Source organism: Heteronotia binoei, chromosome 1 (assembly GCF_032191835.1).
Source record: "Heteronotia binoei isolate CCM8104 ecotype False Entrance Well chromosome 1, APGP_CSIRO_Hbin_v1, whole genome shotgun sequence".
NCBI classification, from domain to species: Eukaryota; Metazoa; Chordata; class Lepidosauria; order Squamata; family Gekkonidae; genus Heteronotia; species Heteronotia binoei.
Window position 1 is genome coordinate 249093987 of NC_083223.1, and position 14316 is coordinate 249108302.

The following is a 14316-nucleotide window of genomic DNA, read 5'->3' on the forward strand; positions in this document are numbered from 1 at the left end:
ATCCTCCACTCCTCCCTTTCTCTCCTGTCATGCCTGTGCAAAAATGCAGACATCACAGCAATTTCACTGAGATCACCAAACCAGAAACCCCCTTTCCTCTAGTGAGCTGTGCTAGTGTTAGATATTGACGGCGAAAAAGGAGAAAGTCCCTTAATCTGTAAAGCACTATTAGGGGATGTGTGGATCTTAGTTATGTGCCCCACCCCCCCCCCCCAGTCTCCCCATGGTGGTTACTACAGGGGAACAGCCGGATGGATGCTACACTTGCAGCTGCCCTGCAATTTCTCCATTTTGGGGGAAGAAATCAGGGCTTTATTGTAGAAAACGCCCAGCAGGAACTCATTTGCATATTAGGCCACACTCCCTGACATCACCATGGTTTCACACAGGCTTTTTTGGTAGAAAAAGCCCAACAGGAACTCATTTGCATGTTAGGCTATACCCCTGACACAAAGCCAGCTGGAACTGCATTCCTGTGCGTTCCTGCTCAAAAAAAGCCCTGGAATTTCTCTGGATTACACAGGAAAAATAGGACTGAGAAGAATGGTCCACAGATTGGGCATGCTACTTGCTGCCTGTTAGTCTGAGGTGTCATCTTCACACAGGGAAAAGTCCACATATGGAAGTGCCAAAGGTACCTTCATATACTTCCTATGAAGTAAAGGTTCCTGGAAGATTCAAAGGGGATAAATGTCCAGGCTCACGGGAAGAGAATCAGGTTAGCACCTAAAACAGTACTGTTCTAGAAGACAGGCTAACAGTTAAAAGCAATTCTTAGGTTTTGTTTGCATGAAATCTTTTTTTTTTCCAGTGCCCAGTTTCAGCCTATAATAAAGATTGTGCCAGGTTCATACTACATCTAGAGTGTATGTTGTACAAGTTACATGTGTGCAGGGAAAGATGGAGGGGGGGGGAGCTTTCACATTGTTTTTAGTGGTCACAGGAAGCAGCTGTTTGCCATCTTGGGCAAACTTATGTGCACTAATGGGACAAGTGAATATTTAGTATGCAGTGAAGCTGAGCTAGTTAAAGAGATAAAGTTCGTAATTTATATAGGAACTGACAATGCTGAATAGAGTGTGTTATGTATGTGGACTCAAGAGAAGACTTTGGATACTCCTGCCGGGCTCATTGGAGCCAGGCAGACTGAGCTTGGGGACTTGGGAACAAAGGGCTGCAGGATCCAAATTCCCACGGCCCCAGACCAATCACAGGCCTCCACTGGTTTGAATGACCCAGTGATGTGCTCGTGCAGGAATCCAGAGATGTATATAAACTGGGCTGGTAGGCCCCATCCTCAGTCTTGTATTGTAACCTTTTACTATGTGATTCCTATTAAAGCGCTTGTTATCACTCACCCCGGGACTCTGCCACTATATTATAGTGGCGACAAGGATGGGATCCGGATGAGCGAGGTCCAGGGCACCCCGGCACCGCCAAGTGCACCGAGCTCCAGCACTGCCACACAACAGGCACTGCCGACCATGGCCACCACGTCCGGATCGCAAAACTCTATTCTGGAGTTCAACATGGCACAGCCCGAGGCCTGGGAAGCCTGGGTCAAAAGACTCAAGTACCACCTCGTGGCACAGCGAATCAAGGATGATGAACACGAAATCAAGAAGGTGCAAGTTCAGAAGCACGATCTGCCATACGTGCAAGTTCAAAAGCACGATCTGCCATACATGCGGGAAGGCCAGGCACATAGCTCGGGTATGCCGGTCGGCAGCGCTGCACCAAGGAAAACTTCCTCACCAACAGAATGGCTGCCACACAAGGTCGCACTAGTGGATGACATCCAGGCACTCACCAGTTCGAGGACCCAGGTATGCCAGTTGCCCATTCCCTCCCTGGATAAATATTACGTGACTGTGTTCATGGAAGGCAAGCCCTGCAAAATGGAGGTAGACTCCGGGGCGGGCCGGACGGTCATATTGGCCCGCATGTTCAGGGAGATGTGCCCCGGTGGGGGGAAGATCAGTTAAAACCAATCTCATTCATTGCCTGGGACTTCAAAAGCAGGAGGTTGCAGTCTGGGGAATGGGCCTGGTCCAAATTAGGTACGGAAAGTTCAAGGGCAAGCTCACCCTCCTCGTGGTGGAGGGCGATCTGTGCAGTCTCCTGGGTCGGTCCTGGTTCCAGGCCCTGGGCATCCAAGTGACAGAGATCCATTACACCCCCGTCCAAAGGGATTTTCAAAAGGTGTGCGGAGAGTGCCCCAGGGTTTTCAATGGGACTCTGGGGACATACACCGGGGCCCCCGTATCATTACAACTGGACCCCAATGTGCAAACCATATGGTTGAAGGCCAAGTGCGTACCACTATCTCTGAGGCCCAAGATCGAAGAGGAGCTGGACCACCTCGTGGCTCAGGGGTTTTCTGGAACCAGTCGCTAATGCGAAGCGGGAGACTCCCATAGTAACCCTGATCAAACCCAATGGCAGCGTATACATCTGTGCTGACTATAAATGTATTATTAATAAGGCGCTGCAAGGCCATGCATACCCCGTCCCAGTGGTAAGCCACATGTTAGCATCCCTAGCGGGAGCAAAAATCTTTGGGAAACTGGATTTGGTACAAGCATACCTACAGCTCCCTGTGGATGCAGCCACAGCAGAAGCGCAAACTATCATAACACACCGGGGGAGCCTTCAAAGATAGACGCTTGCAGTTCGAGGTCAGCATGGCTCCGGGACTGTTTCAGAATTTAATGGACTCCCTTCTTAAAAGCATCCCCGGAGTCCAGCCATTCTTCGACGATGTGCTGATTGCAGCAGCCACCGAAGACGAATTTGGTGACCGCCTCTGAATGGTGTTACAGCGTTTCGAGGGGGCAGGTTTAAAGGTAAAATGGGAAAAATGTGTATTGGAGGTGCCCACCATAGATTTTCTGGGGTATATGGTGGACGCGAGCAGCATTTACCCGGCCCAGGAAAAAATAAAGGTCATTTGTGATGTGCTGGCTCCCACCAACAAGGCTGAATTACAATCATTCTTGGGAATTCTCAATTTCTACCATGCCTTCCTTCCCCACAAGGCGGTGGTAGCAGAGCCCTTACACAGACTGCTGGACAAAGGGCACCGTGGGTTTCGGGTCGTTGGCAAGCCGCCACTTTCCAGGCGATAAAAAACATTTTGACTTTGAATAGCTTGCTGGCGTACTTCGATGAGCGGGATCGGTGCCGTGTTGGCCCACAGGCTGCAAGATGGGTGCAAGGTCCCGGTAGCCTATTATTCAAAGACCTTATGAAAACTGGAGTGAAACTACGCTCAAATAGACAAAGAGGGCCTGGCTATCATGGCAGGGGTAAAAAGCCCCCACAATTACCTGTACAGCCGGCCACTATCTTGACAGACCACTAGCCCCTGCTGGGCCTGTTCGCCCCCGACCAACAAACACCCCAAATGCTTTCACCGTGGGTGTTGAGGTGGTCCATTTTCCTGGCGGGTTATCAGTATGACCATAGGTACCGCCCAGGGAAAGCAATGGGTCATGCTGATGCTCTGAGCTGCCTGCCGCTGCCCTCCATGAACCCAGACCCGGCCTCGGCGTTCCAGATCATGTCACTGGAAGCCCTCCCAGACCGCCTGGTACATGCAAAGGACATTGGCCGCTGCTCTTCCAAAGACAAAACCCTCTCCTGAGTTCTGGACTGGGTGTAGAGGGGGTGGCCAGAAGGACAGGTGGGTGCAGAATTTTCGGCGTTTGCATCCCGCCGGGACGAACTGTTGGTCCATAAGGTGGTGGTGCCCCCAGTACTGCAGCAATGAGTCCTAACAGCGCTGCACGAAACCCATCCGCGGATTGTACGCATGAAAGCGCTGGCCCACAGCTATGTTTTGTGGCCAGGAATTGATGACACCATTGAACCCTGAGTGGCCCGATGTCAGCCATGCCAGGAGTTACGTCCGGCGCCACCCCGCACCCTGGCCCAACAGTGGAAGTCCACTCGCAACCCCTGGTCCCACATGCACCTCGACTTCCAGGGGCATATATTCTTCCTCATTGTGGACTCCTACACCAAATGGTTAGAGGTAGTGCCAGTGGCCTCCACCTCTTCTCGGGCGGCGTTAGGTGCGCTCCACAGGATATTTGCCACACATGGCCTCCCAGACACGTTAGTATCCGATAATGGGATGGCCTTCACCTCGGCTGAGTTTCAGGATTTCTGTGGCCGGAATTTAATAAAATGCATAAGGTCAGCCCCCTTCCACCCAGCCACAAACAGCCAAGCGGAAAGAATGGTGCGGGGTATGAAGGAAACGCTCCGCCGCATCATATGTGGGGAGTGGGAAGCGCGCCTCGCTGAGTGTCTCCTAGCGCAACATTCCACCCCCAGTACGGTCACCAGCCGCAGCCCAGCAGAGCTTCTCATGGGCCGGTGGCTGACAACCCTTCTGGATCGCATACACCTAGACCACGTGCCCGACCTGCAAGAGGTACCAGAGGCAGTCCCGGCCCCCCAGGGGTTCGACACAGGGGACTTGGTGTTTGCCAAAAACTTTGGGGGAGGGCCAGCCTGGATACCAGCACACGTATCCCATGTACTAGGGGCTGTCATATACGAAGCCATCTCAGAGGGGGGATTCACAATAAGACAGCACATTGACCAATTACGCGCGAGAGAGGTGCCCTGGGGGGGAAGATGAGGATGAGAACGCAACCACCCTGGTGCCTGATCTAGGCGAAACAACCCCTGAGCCGAAGGAAGCAGAAAAGCCCGCAGCTACATTGGTGCCAGCACCAGCAGAACAGACAGGACCACCCTCAGCACCAGAGACCGCAGAGGACCCCGTCCAGCCAATGGAATCCCCCTCAGCACCAGGACCTCCACCAGGAATGCCTGTTGCAGAAACTGCATTGCTGCCAGCTCCAGTGCTCAGGGGGCGACGCGAAAGCACCACAAGCCCGCGAACCTTAAATACTATGTTCACTAGGGCTTGTGAACTAAGAGGGGAGGGATGTTATGTATGTGGACTAAAGAGAAGACTTTGGATACTCTTGCTGGGCTCACTGGAGCCAGGCAGACTGAGCTTGGGGGCTTGGGAACAAAGGGCTGCAGGATCCAAATCCCCACGGCCCTAGACCAATCACAGGCCTCCACCGGTTTGAATGACCCAATGATGTGCTCGTGCAGGAATCCAGAGATGTATATAAGTTGGGCCGGTAGGCCCCATCCTCAGTCTTGTATTGTAACCTTTTACTATGTGATTCCTATTAAAGAGCTTGTTATCACTCACCCCGAAATTCTGCCGTGCACAGAACCCACTATATTATAGAATGTTAAACATTTTAGCTACCTAGCAGATGGAAGGAAGGGAGAAGATCATAGTGAGAAGAAGTAGAGAGCAAGCCTAAGAATTGCATACTGGGGAGTAAATGAGGAACTGACATTTAGCAGAAAGAAGAAGGTAGTACCCACATTCTTATCTGACTGCCTTTCCTATAGGTTGTCCCCTGTAGGAGCTTCTTATATGCTAGATACCGCATATTCCAATACCCTTTCTCAGTGTCTAATGTACAAAGCCCACAAGGTTCTTTCTCTTGCATTGGCTTTCATATTTCTCTCTGGGAAGCAGCTTGGTGAGTGCTTCTGCCATCATTTCTTCAGAATATTACTGTAGCTTAACAAGTTCTTTGTCTTGCACATCTCTCACTAGTTGATGCTTCTTATCTGTTTGGCTCTTGACATCATCTTTTCCCACCTGTGAGAGTTTTATGCATCTCTGTTTGTCTTCAAACAGTTTTAAGGGTTCTTGCTCAATTCTCTCAACATCCAGTACAGTTGGCATATCCATACATACAAGCTGTTGAAATGCCTCTGAGGCTGACATATATTCAGGTTCAGTAGAAGTTACAGTTTCTTCTTACTGGTCCAGCTGATAATTCCACCACCACGAAAGTGTCCACTGGTCCAGTCTGTGGTGCCTCTAATCCAGAATCACATTTTCCTGGCAACTTCAGTTTCAGGTATGCAATCCCTTTCAGATATCTCCCCAACCTCTGGATTGCATTCCAGTCACTTTTACTTGGGGAGTTGGTTCTTCTGCTCAATATTTCCATAGTTGCAGGCAACTATGTCAGTCCATGACACTGTACTTTTGTAGGAGAACTTCCCAGTCATTTCTCTCTACTGCTTGTTGTCTAGTAGAAGCTAACTGTTTTCCACTTCAGTACTGTTTTATATATTTCATTTTCATATGAGTACATATTGCATAGGCTTTTTTCAGGCCCAAATAATGAACAAATTATTGTATTTTGGGTTTCTGGTTGAGAAGACAACTTCCATCTTCCTCTTGTTCCATTTGTATTCCAAGGCAGTATTTGATGTCTCTTAACTGTTTCACCTCTACTTATTGGCTTACATGTTGCACTATTTCATCACAGTTTTCCTTGCCTTCATAACTTGATCAGGTCACCCATGTCAATCAGAACACATGTCCACCTGCTATCTTTGTTTCTTGAGCACAGACAGGGGTCTTGCCTTGCACTGTGAGAATTCTTCCTCGATAAGCATTTGGCTCATGTTTTCATTCCACGATCTTGCCACTTGCTTCAGCCCACAGATGCTCTTTTCGAGTTTACATTACTCTTGGGTTGCTCAGATACAAGTGGTTACTAGGCTTGCCAATCCCCAGGTCCCAGCGGGGGTTCTCCCACTTTCCCAGGCTCCTTCCCGCCCCCAGTCAGCTGGCCAGCGGGGGAAGCCCCGCCCCACAGCCATCATCTGACTTTCCACCTCTAGAGGCTTCAGTCTCCAATTGGAAAGGCTTCTTCTTGGGATGGTGTGTCTGTGTTACTTTGAAGAAGTTGGCAGCAACTTGTGAGAAGAGAGGCCAATCCCTCGCTTCAGTCACCAGAAACGGCGGGGAGGGGGAGGTAAATGTCTGCTGGGCACTTCATTATGGAGATCGATTCTCATAGGGTATAATGGGGAATTGATCTGGAGGTATCGGGGGCTCTGGGGGGCCTGTTTTTTTGAGGTAGAGGCACCAAATTTTTAGTATAGCATCTAGTGCCTCTCCCCAAAATACCCCCCAAGTTTTGAAACGATTGGGCCAGGGGGTCCAATTCTATGAGCCCCCAAAGAAGGTGCCCCTATCCTTCATTATTTCCTATGGAAGGAAGGCATTTAAAAAGGTGTGCTGTCCTTTTAAATGTGATGGCCAGAACTCCCTTGGAGTTCAATTATGCTTGTCACACCCTTGCTCCTGGCTCCGCCCCCAATGTCTCCTGGCTCCATGCCCAAAGTCTCCTGGTCCCACCCCCAGAGTCTCCAGATATTTCTTGAATTGGACTTGGCAACCCTAATGGTTACCCCACATAGACATCCTCTTCTATCTTTCCACATAGAAAAGCAGTCTTCACATCTAGATGCACAACATGCATCTTACAAGCTGCTGCTATACTCAGGAGAGTCCTTGTAGAGGTGTGAATCACACCTGGAACAAATGTTTCATCAGAGCCTCTTCCATAGTATTCCTTAGTGACCCGTCTGGCCTACTATCTCTGAATTTTATCTTCTGCATAAGGCTTGATCTTAAAGATTTGTTCACATCTGATATTTTTGGTCCAGGTGGTAGTTCTGTGACATTCTATGTTGGATTCTTGCTCAGAGCTTCAATCTCTTCTGTAGTTTATCTCCACTCCCCACCTTCTCCTATAGGCATTTTTTGCCATGTCTTTGCATCTGGACAGTTCTGATATGGTCTCACCCTGGGCAAGATAGGAGAATGTTCTTGGTGGTATCCTTTAATTTGGACTGATTAAATGTTTCATGTTTTTTTAAATCTACATCTACCTGTTTAGGCATCACAGGTGTGTAGGTTGTTAGGCTCTGATCCACTTCAATCCACTACTTGTCTTTACTATGTTCCATTGGTGTAATTTCTTCCATGTTCATTACTGCTCCCATGCTTGACCTCGTAATCAAGGTAGACCATGTTGCATTCCTTGATCATGTCTGTCTGGATGTCTAGAATTCTGTAGCCTTCACACCCCAGTGCATATCTAACAAAGATACCTTCCTTTGCTCTGAAGTCTAGCTTGATCAGTTCCTATTTTGGAACACAGGTGTGGGCTTTTTAACCAAACATTCTGAAACCTGTCAAACTGAGTTAGTATCTGTAACACAGTTTGAATAGTGTGCTATTTGCCTCTTTAGTAAAAAACAATTGGGGAGGGGGGTATTTTCGCTGATGCCCTAGCACAGCTGCATAGTAACATTAATTTCCTGCCCTTCCTTGCACATTTGTGTGGTTTTCTCTTTGTTATTTTCTAATTTGATCCTGCACAGTGGTTGTGATCTTGGCAGTTTTTTAAAGCCTTTCCTGTGCTGTTTACACTCTTTCCTCCAAATGGATTGATCCTAAGCAATTCTTAAGTTTGGTGGTTTGTGGAAGATCCATGTGGCTCAGCCACCATTTCAATGTTAGGCTTCCGGAGACTACCAAAATGCCCCCCTCAACTTTATACACTAAAGCATTAAAGCGGAGTGTCAAACATGTGGCCTGGGGATTGAATCAGACTCCCATTTTGGTCCTATCAGGCCTGTGAGCAAATGAAAAGTAGGACAGCAACTTACAGATACACACCTGAACAGCATGCTCAAGACTGCTACAGCACAGACATCATCTCCAGTTTTTGATGCAACAATTCAGAACAAGAGGTGTCACTTATTAGAGACTATTAAATAAACAAAATAGTGTAAGACTGCTAATGTTCTAAGCATGTGTCATTTTAAGTTTTAAAAAAAATCTTTGTGTTTGTCTGTTTCCGCTACCTGACATTACATTTCATGTCACACATGGCCCGGCCCAACAAGGTCTCATTTATGTCAGATCCGGCCCTCATGACAAACGAGTTTGACACCTCTGCATTAAACAGAATTATGTTTTCAGAGCTTTAAGCTCTCTCTTTACATCTCATGTCAATATCATTCTGTGCAGAGGATCCCCCCCATTATTTTGTTTGCATGTAACGCTGAAATCCCTTTTTTTTTTTGCACTGGAGATGCTGCCATTTGCCTCCTCTCCAGTCCCCCTTTCAAGCCAATACCAGAAGGGAATGAAACCTCGAGCAGGTCCTTTTAAACTTTTCCCCTGTTGTTTCAAAAAAAGTTTTCAGCAATCTGAGACTAGTGACAGTCTCATATCACTAGACTCATGACACTTGTTAAAAAAAACAAGGGGGAAATACAGCTTGTACACTGGTGAAGGTCAGAGGATGGCAGAAAGTGCAGAATGGGTGGAATGACCTCGATGTGGGCAGGGGAGTGACTTTCAAGGGGTGGCAAAAGGATAGGGTGGGAATTGCAAGGAAATCTGTACACTTCTGAATTACCTTTTGATTGGAAGAGAAACAAGGGGGGAAATGGCACAAAAGCACTCTTAGAAAATGGGGGGAAACAGTGACCAAAAAGTGAACTGAATGCTGAAGGGAGGAAAATCAATGTAGAATGACAAAGAAAACCCAATGGACGTGCATGGTGAAAGTGAGAGTGTGAAGAAATGCATTATTTCCCCTGGGAAGTCTGAAAGAAGCAAGGCCTCCACTTTGAGTTTTAAGAGTTTATTTTTTTCCTCTGTGCAGAGAACAGGCAAGAAGGGGCGGGGGGGGGGGGAGTCTCCAGACTCACCTCAGCCCACCTTCATACAAATGCTAATAGGTCTAAACAATGGGATGGTCAAGCTTCCCCCTTCTCTCCCTCCTCTTCAGGCAGGGAACAGAGATTCTTAGAGGGATTAAGGCTGCATAAAGGAGAATTCCAGAGACATCCAGGAAAAGCCTCTATGATCTGGCGTGATCTGGTCAGGAGGGTGGGGAAACAGACATGATAAAAAGTCCTTGCCACAGGAAGAAGCTCTCTCTTTCCTTGAATTCACACCCAGGAGTGCACACAGACCTCTCCTCTGGAAAGGCAGACATTGATCAGCTTGCCTCAGGAGCTGGAGCAAGCTTCAAAGCAATAGTGATTCTAAAGGGATCCGTGATGTCCTAAATAAAAGCCTGTCCTATTTTAACATCTGATAGGGCATGTATAGAGAGATGGACAGAGGACTGGCATCTTATTAATTTCTTTTCTGTTCCTTTCTCAATCTGGTGCTGTGCTAAAAGTATGCTTGTAAATATATAATAAGTACTTTATAACTTTTGATGCTGGCCGTGGTTCTCTGTACCACATAGACCTCCATCATCTCAGACATGCTATTTTAAAAGGAATGCTGGGGGGAGGCAGGTGATTGGCAACTGGTCATTCCTCCAGGAATACACAAGGCAATAAACCATCCCAGTGGTGATCAGGCACTGGGCAGCAGGAGAGTCAGAGGCAAGGCCTCAGAACTTGGAAGGGAAGCTGGGAGCCCTGACCCTCCCAGTTGGTAATTCCATGCAAAGGTCAGGAAGCGGTGGCATCAGGCTACCTGAGAGGGAAATAAATGCCTCTCCAGGTGATGATGAAAAACCCCAGAAAGGCAGGGCAGAATAGGGCTTGCAGGCCTGAGCAGGCACATTCTGCCACAGAAGGAAAACACCTGTGCATAATACACCTTAATACATGCATAATACATAATCTGGCTACTATTTTTAGAAGGCTATGGCAAAAAATGATTTGGGCTCATTTTTAAGGGGGTTGGGGGCATTTTTTATGGGGAAAAGCAGAATAATTGTGTCATCAAGTTGCAACCAGCTCTTGGTGACCCCAGGACCATGGGGGTTTCAAGGAAAGAGATAAGTAGATGTGGTTTACCATTGCCTTTCTGTGCAGGGCAGCCCTATTTCCCTGGTGGTTTCCCATCCAAGTACTGACTAGTGCCAACCCTGTGTGGCTTCTAAGCTCTCCCAAGATTGGGCTAGGCTGGACTCTCAGGCTGCTAAGGGCAGAATAGAAATACTTTAAATAAATAAAAACATTGGACCATGATTTATTAAAGCTGCCTGCCCTACATTTTGCCTCATAATCTAAGCACCACTTGGAATGGACGGTGCTCTGAAAGGGAATTCCTATTCATTAAACATTTTGTTCACAATAAACATTAAATAACTGTTCCCACAATGTACAACTAAGAACTAGAGGTGAACTATGTATTAAATAATTCACCATGTGCAAAAATCAGTAGAAAGCTAGTGAAAGAGAACATTTCCCTCTGTTTCCTATAAAGTAGAATGCTGGGAATCTATTGGGATATTTGGTTAATATACCAGACTTACCCAGTCATAGAAGGTACAGTAAATAAATCTCTGTATTGAGGTACAGTAAATAAATCTCTCAAGACCTATATTGCAAAAAGTAAAAACATGCATTTATTCAAGTAGTTCCAGTTCATATTCAGGTTGCAGTCAAAAGAGAGAGAAGCATAATCTAGAGGGTACTTTCCCTACTACAAATGGACAGCCTGTCCAGGATCATGTGTGTGTCTCCATGGAAGGCCATGTAGATAGAGAGGACAAAGGGAAAGAGGAGGGATCAGAGGGCAGCTCCCAGGTTAAGACATAAAGAGGCACACCATTCAGGGAGGTAACCCCTATACACCCTTAGAGTGAAGTAGCACCTCCCAATGTGCAGAAATGCTGAGTCACTAACTCCACTCACTAACCTCCACTAAGCCACTCTGAGACTCTGAGTGGAGGGCGGGATATAAATCCAATATCATCATCTTCTTCTATAGAATCGTCCCCCAAGATATTTATTTATACACATAATTCAGTCACTGTGAATACAGTGTTTGCCACTTGCTTTAGATAGCCTGAATATTACGCTGCCTGGATAAATAGAGACTGTAGCACCACTGTATTGTTTTTAGCTTTTAAAAATTAATTTATATTTGTATTTATATTGCTGATTGATTTTACCTGTATTGTTATATCGTGATACCATATCATGTTTTGTAAGCCGCCCTGAGCCTGCCTCGGCGGGGAGGGCGGGATATAAATAAAAACTTATTATTAAAAGAGGATCAGACAAATTTATGGAGGAAGAAGAGGAAATCTATTCTGTTAGTGCCCCTTTTTTTAGAGGCAGCTTGCCTCTGTGTACTAAATGCTAGGGAGGAATTTTCCTTTCATGTTGGCCATTGTGGGTAACAGGGTGCTGAACTAGATGGACCCATTGGCCTGACACAGTAGAACTCTTCATATGTAATTATAAACTAACAACGAAAATTATCCACATTAACACACTAGTCTCTAGAGGGAAAAACCTGTTTTTCTTGTCAGACTCTTGCCTCCTCTGAAGCAATGTGCATGGCTAAAATTGCAGTTTATAGTCCTCCATTTGTGAAAGTTTATTAGCATAATTTAGTCTTTCTACATGCATGGCACCTTGACCTGGATAGTCCAGGCTAGCTCGATCTTGTCAGATCTTGGAAACTAAGCAGAGTCAGCCCTGATCACTATTTGGATGGGAGACCGCCATCCACCAAGGAAATGAAGGGTCACTACGCAAGCAATAGCACACCACCTCTGAATATCTCTTGCTGTGAAAACCTCACCATGAGTCAGCTATGACTTGATGGCAAAGGTGGGGGGGGGGGCACAGCAACAAGAAGGCCTCATTTCGAGCAGGAGCTCACAGGAGCGGAGCTCCAGAAGCTCTAAATTTTATTGTGGTCTTTCTTTCTTACTCCCTCCCCCCAAATACTTGCTTCTGGGCTCCATTGTTCAAACCCCCTGGAGAATTTTGCTGAACTTTAAGATTTGACAAACTTTCTAATATTTTTTTCCCACAAAAAAATGGGGAAATAACCAAAAAATATCAAGCAGACAGATTGAAATCTTCATCATGCCACTGTCGCCACATAGGAGAAAGTAATTTAAAAAGTATGATGGGAGAAAGGTTTTATTATGACAATTATAATTCAAGAAGCATTTTAAGGTAGATGCTGAGCTGATATAATTTAGTACACATTTTTTAAACACACCTCTTTTTCTACAAAATGACCCTTGGCAACAAGCAAACATCATAAGCAACTGGGGATTCCCCAATTATTCCAGTTGAAATCTCTTCTTCTTTCTCTCCCTTCTCTTCTTCCCAATTCCTGTAAACCTGCTCCAGAGTCTTCCTGTTCCTTGCAGGCAGCTTACCCTTTGCTATCCATTCCAACAGGATTTTATATTTGCTCACCACAAGACACCATGAACTTCGGCCTGAGGCTGCTAGATTGCCATACAGCCCTTGAAAATTGGAGAAGGAGAAAGATTTGGAATGTAATATGCTCTACCAAGTCCCAAACATACTTTTTCTTCTGTTTCTTTGTTTCTCTTTCTCCTCCTTCTTTGTGGCTTATTCACAGTCATGATGTTCCCTCACTTGATCCTTACTGGAATTATCCTAGCCAATTGGGGAGCACACAGCTGAAATAATGTTGCAAGAAGAATGTGTTTCGTCCTCATCAGGGGACACTCCCTGTCTTCCAATGCTCCTATGTGTTGATTTCATACCCTGCCCTCACATTGCAGAGCCAGAAGAGAAGAGTGTTGCTTAGTTGTCTAGGTAATAATGGGACATGCTCTCCTCTCCATGGGCAAACCGTGTATCCATTCATCTTCTCAAAGCACGGCTAGACCAATCAGTGACCAGGGCCACAAACTTAGGAAGGTGTTTTGGCTCTGCCCTATCAGTAGCAATAATCAGTAGTAGTTCTTAGAACATCCTGGAGGACTCCCAAAAGCAAGTTAATTCCTGATTCTGCTATGTGAATAATACACTCAGCTGCTTGCACTGGAGATCAGAAAGAGTCTCACCTCTACCCCCTTACTCTGGCAGCCGCTAACTTTTGAGTTCTCCCTCACCTTATGACGCCCTCTGCCCGAACTGCTGTACACTTTAACCAAGAGATCAGCTTTGGGCCTTAAATACCATACCCGCGGAATGCCTCACTCAACACCATTTGGTTTGCCCGAAGACAATGAAAGAGGGGTTGAAATATAGCTTTACTGTGACATGTACCCGTTTTTAAGGTGTGTTAGCAAAGGGTGCCATATTTCTCTCATCTGGATTTATTGCCTGAGTCCGACAAAGGAATGAAAGAGATATTTATCTGGTGATCCAAGAAGATAACCCTCCCTCACTGAATCTCCTTTGAAGGCCTCCCAAGATCCTTGGAACTTTCCACTGACAAGGCCAGCTGCTGGTTTTTATAACTTTCAAGAGTCATCTTGATGTCAATCCCCTTTTTTGTCCAGTTATTTTTTGTTGGCTTCTAGCAGTTGTAGGTCATTTTGGTGTAGAAAGCCACTTTGGTGCAGTGGTTCAGTGCATGGACTCTTATCTGGGAGAACCAGATTTGATTACCCACTACTCCACATACACCTGCTG

The 14316-nt window shown here is 46.5% G+C and overlaps 1 protein-coding gene across 1 annotated transcript in view; it reads right to left on the reverse strand.

Annotated features, from left to right (window-relative positions):
• RELA (RELA proto-oncogene, NF-kB subunit) overlaps positions 1 to 14316 on the reverse strand; it is a 542238-nt gene that overhangs the window by 199522 nt on the left and 328400 nt on the right. The gene's annotated exons all lie outside the window — the stretch shown is intronic.